This window comes from Pseudonaja textilis, unplaced genomic scaffold (genome assembly GCF_049901715.1).
Source record: "Pseudonaja textilis isolate UNSWEBS1 unplaced genomic scaffold, rPseTex1.2 PTEXCTG453, whole genome shotgun sequence".
Lineage (NCBI taxonomy): Eukaryota > Metazoa > Chordata > Lepidosauria > Squamata > Elapidae > Pseudonaja > Pseudonaja textilis.
In genome coordinates, this window is record NW_028262706.1 from 1 (window position 1) to 5498 (window position 5498).

Consider the following 5498-nt stretch of genomic DNA (forward strand, 5'->3'; position numbering starts at 1 on the left):
GTAGCTGCGTTGGCAGAGTAGCAGTTCTCTATATAGTCTTTACCCAGGACCCCATTTGCTGGGCAGGACTGTTTCACTGTCCTGTCCGCATTGCACATTAGTCTGTATGCAGCTCGACAAGCAGCTAAAACCATCCATCCTCCAATAAAACAGACCATGTTCATAGATCTGAATGCTTTATTGGGAGAACAGGATATGGTGAAACTGAGGAAAATAGGGATACATATGGTGAGAATCAAATATAAGATTGTATTAACTTACTGCTGAACATAATTAATAAATACAAGCAGTTTGAATCTCATCAGCGATGCTCTGTGTGTGGGATGTGGATTTATCCTTGGAAGACCATGTGCCACAGATTAAAATGGCTGCTTCTTTGTGCTTCTGCCTTCTCCAAATTTTAAAGGAAATGGAGGCTGGCTTCCCAACGGCACTTCGTTTGAGAGTGCAGGCTGATAGGTAAATGGATGGAATCCACTTCAAACAATAGAGTTGGGGCATAGTTGTCTCTCCAGCCACTAGATGGGGATAAAGAGCAACAACAGTACATAATGTTATATGTTGTGGCATGACATCCTCATTCCCATATTGTCCAGTCCCCTACTTTGCTCTCTGCAAGGTTAAACAGGGAGAAGTAAAGTGGAAGGTGGGCCTTTGCGTATTTTAACATAAAAGCTTTTTTTCCCAGAAGAAAAGTATATTTGGACCCACCTACCCTTTAAAAGCAACAACACTTTTACCAATCCAGTTTTCTTAAAATCATTGTATCTGAAATTTCTGATTTAATTCTGATGAACCTCATTCTGCTTTTATTTGTTTTCATGTTTCAATTACTTTAGCTTTGTGCTATATGCCGTTCTCCCCAGGTAATGATCACAATTTGTAAAAAAAACCAGATATACATATGTTGCTTATCCTCGTATATAGGGATGGGAATCAGGCAGAAAGTGGTCTTGGCACATGCACATTACTACAAACAATCCTACAATGCCTTTGCTCAAAAACAGTAATTGTCTTTATAGAAATGAATGTGCAATTAATTCACATCAATTTAAGCTCCGGGAATAAAAAAGACATCTAGATGACCAAATCTTGTAATAGTCCTCCTATTAGTGCACCTGTTAGGATTATTTATCTCGGTTGTTTTTATCTCATCAGAAGGTTTTTCTATTTTTCTAGAGCTGGTTGTAATCATATTGTTTTCCTTTTTAGTCACCAATAAGTAGAATTTCAACAGAGAAGATACTTCCTGCATTTTTTTCCCTCTTATTGAAGAGTTTAATTGCAATATCTACTCTAGAGATGGGAAAAGAGCAAAAACTCTAAGTAGTCAGTTCTCTGCAGTTCAGTTTTATTATATAGATCAAGTGGGAAATTAGGTTCCTTATATGCTCATTAAGAATCAGATGTGCCAACTGTTTTTGCACCTCAAAGACATCACCTTGAAAAAATAAGTTATCAGTGCTTGACAAAAGGTCAGATAAAAGAGGAGCAGAGGTGGTTTTTTTCCTGATACTCACAATGTGCTTTATTGGACAATATTTTATCAGGCAACAGTTCGTTCAAAGTTTCAGACTCCTTAGTAGGAATTCTGGAGCTGCTTCCTCCAATGATTAAGTGTCTGAGAAGGTTTTACATTCTTGATTCCTGAGACTTACGTTCCTTCTCCAAAAGTTTCTCTGTGATTTGTTCATTCTGTGTATTTTTCTCTTTCACCTGCTTGCTGATTACAGAGTGTTTTACATGGCTTGGCCTTGCTGATCTGTTGCTAGTGTAAGGTCCCAGAATGTACTCAAGTCACCAAAGTGCCCCCCCCACCCCAAAAGAGGAGAGTCTGGGAAGACCTGCTACTTTCCCTAGCAGTGAGTATGGGCACCTCCTTCCCTGGGACTTTGGTCAATTACTTCCCATCTGGTTGCCCACGTTTGACTCTCTCACTCACTTTTCCATTTTTACACAGCTTCCCTTCTCCCTACAGAAGGTTCTGTGGCCCAGCCAAACCCCCATGCTTTCCAGGTTCCATTGGTTGAACCAATCTTTTTGTGACTAGGAAAGGCACAGAGGGACCAGGATCCAATTGTGATTGGGAGAAGGTTCCTCTCACTCACGCACACAGGCATACACACATTTCCCTTGCTTTCCTGGGCTTTCAAGTTTGAATTTAGAGGTGCTTAACTTCTTTCCAAGTAGCCTATTGGGTGCACGACTCAAAACTCCCTTCACTGCCATTGCTCCAAACAGCCAAGGTCTGTGAGGGGACTACCTGCAGACTCAAAGAGTGTGTTACAGGCAAGGTGGAGGCTTAACCGGACTAGTTCAGTTGGTCACATTAGCTTGGAGTCCCATCTTGGGGTGTCAAATTGTTGAAAGAAAAATCCACCTGGTTCAGTTCCAAGCCAGGAGAGAGGTGCTGGAAATAAAATGGAAGTTAGCTGCTTAGGAAGGAAGGTCCATTTATTGCCGAGCAGAACCACTAACAGCATGTGGTTCTGGGGCAGCTGGTTGAATGGGACCAACTGGTTGAATCAGTGAGTGAGTTCTGTAATGCTGCTGGTAGTTTTAATTTTAAAAAATCCGGGGAAGAAGGCAGAGCCTCCTCACTGACGGACCGTAAATCGCGACTCTCTGCGGCTATGATCCATGCTCTTTCATTGGAGAGCCCTGATCATTACGATTAGGGGCTGAAGCTGCCTTGGAGGGGCGGTGGAGTAAGGAGAAGCTGCAAGCCAGGTTGAGGGGAGCCGCATGTCCCCCCCCCCCCGGCTTGTTCTTTTTCCCCCCAAAGACGACTGCAGCGGTGGTTTAAAATGGCCACACCGAAGAGGAGGACTCAGCTGGATTAAGATTTGTGCAGGAGGGAAAAAAGAGGTGGATAACATCTGAAGCGGGACAACTGGGAAATACAACTAAATAAAACTACCCCGGGTTTAAGGTAATATGGAATTTTTAAGAAAAGAAAAGTGAGTGGCGAAATTACAAAGGAACAAGAAAAAAAATAAGAAAATATTTTTGACAGCTAAGCGAGGCTTCGAACTGGGAAAGGAAGAAGCTGGAATTAAAGATTTAACTAAATTGGACTAAAATATTTTGGAAATAAACAGGCATAAAATAAAGCTGGACTTAAGCTCGTCAAAAAATAATAATAATAAAGTTTACAAATTGGAGACTGGACTGTGCTGGAATATTGAGGTTCGAAAAACCCTAAATAAAAAAATAGGGGGAAAAGGTGAAGACTTTGTATAATGGAGAGTGCCACCTTTTGACAAAAATTTGAGCTCAAACAAAAAGGAAAGCATCCTGTTTCTGAATGAACTTGTGTGGATATAACATTAAAGAAATATTGAAACAAAGTAGGAATCTTAGAAAGTGAAAGCAGAACCAGAATAAAGGAAAAAGCAAGGAAAGAATGACTGTGGGATTGATTGATATTTTTGGTATAGACCCTGGGCTGGAATAACTGAGAACTTTAGAAAATTGAAAGAAGAAAGAAGGAAAGTAAAAGTGTTGTTTTTTTGTGTGTGGACTTTAACAATCATAAAATATAAGGGTGTGTAATGATGATATCTCTTCGGGAATTAAAAATGGAACTTAAAAATATGAGAGAATTACTACAGGAAAGAGGCGAATCACTTTGCTCTGTGTTCGAAAAAATGGAAATGACAATTGAAGAACAAGAAGAAAGAGCTTCAGAGGAGGAGGTGTCAACTCATGGAGAAGACATTTTAAATAGACAATTAACACAAAGAACATTACAAAGAAGTAGGGAAAGAAGGAAGGTTAAAAAGTTGAGATTTAAGAAGGCAATCAAAGGAAATACCTGTGAAATAGGGAAAGGCAGAAAGATCCAGCAGAAAAGGGGAAAGGAAGATATTAAGAAGGAGAGGGATATAAACTGGAATGAGAAAAGATATGGGGAAAAGAGGGAGAGGAGAAGCAGTAAGAAACAAGTGCATGAAATAAAGAAATACGGAAATAGTAAAATGATGAAAAGAAATTGTTTTTTCAGAGATAATGGTTGACGAAGTAAAAAGGGGATTCTGCGGGGGTGACAGAATAATAAGAATATTTCTGCAATTAACAATATTCAGAAAATTGGGTAATATTGATACTGATAACTCTTATTAAAAAACAATAGTGGAAAATATGCTGTGGAATCCAAATGAAAAGATGTAATGATTATTATTTTAACTTCTTAAAAATAATGGTTTATTGGGAATCAAGATGAGGGAATAAAGGTATATTTTAATCATTGAGGTGTCACACTCAAAGCAGTAAAAGGGGGGGAATCCTATACTTGTTTTTTGTTTTTTTTTAGTGTTAAAATTTTTATTAATGTAGAATTTATAAAAAGAATGTGTAAAAAAAGGGAATATGACAGACTAAAGAACCAACTAAATTAATAAGTTAACATAGACTATTAAAAGCAAGGAGAGATATTGGTAACTTTTTATTATTATCGTTATTATTATTATTATTATTAGGCAAACTCATATTGTTTATCTTTATTTTTAAAATAAATATTAAAGGATTATATTTAAAATAATTGAAATGAAACAAAAAGATATTTCAATTGAGATTAATGAAAGAGGCTAGAATTAATGTGTTTGTTTCTCTCCTTACTGAAAATTTGGAATGGAAAAGGTCATAATAGAATTAAGTATGCATATATGAATTTATAATTGCTGTCATATTTGCATGTAAACGTGATGACCCGGAAATATGTTGTCCACTAAAAAGAGATTTTTGTTTTTAATGTGAAAAACTAAATAAAATTTGTTAAAAAAAATTAAAAATCCACCATTCAGTCACACTATATTGTTGTTGTTGTTGTTGTTGGTATTATTCACAAAAAACAACAGTGTACACAGGAAACGAGATAACTATGCTGGGTTTTGTATCTCAAATCACTAGTCGAACACTTCCCAAGTGTTTAGGACTGTTTGATGTATCGGCGGATTATGCAAGTAGATCCCAGTAGATTGGCCTTCTACAGCTGACGTCTTCTTCTTCTTCTTCTTCTTCTTCTTCTTCTTCTTCTTCTTCTTCTTCTTCTTCTTCTTCTTCTTCTTCTTCTTCTTCTTCTTCTTCTTCTTCTTCTTCTTCTTCTTCATCATCATCATCATCATCATTATTCTAAATTCAGGCTTGCCTAAGCTACATAATACTTGTGGGAATATGTTTTTCAGATCCAATAAGAAATTGAATATAGCCAGATCACCAGTCATTGCTTTTGCCTTTACATACCTGGTTTTCAGGTGTATCTTTCTTCTGTCTATCCAGAAACGTCCTTAAAGAAACAATTACAGAGAAAAATAGTGAGATCTCAGACTGTATAAAGCCCTGTTGACAATGTTCAAACCAAATATGGCATACATTTCTGTTCTGGAGGAATACACAAACTCTTATCATTTAAATGAAAGATGTATTTTTTTCCGTTTCTCAAAATGGACTCAAAAGGCCTTTTCAATCACAAGACTCTTCTGTGCATTTACAAACAG

General features: G+C 37.3%; 1 long non-coding RNA gene across 1 annotated transcript; it reads right to left on the bottom strand.

The window, feature by feature from the left end:
• Positions 1 to 159: 159 nt before the first annotated feature.
• On the bottom strand, positions 160 to 5465 carry LOC148123787 (uncharacterized). Its single transcript, XR_015740528.1, has 2 exons — positions 5245 to 5465; positions 160 to 518 (listed from the first exon to the last, which is right to left on the bottom strand). It is a non-coding gene; the product is annotated as an uncharacterized LOC148123787 (long non-coding RNA).
• Between the last annotated feature and the right edge of the window lie 33 nt (positions 5466 to 5498).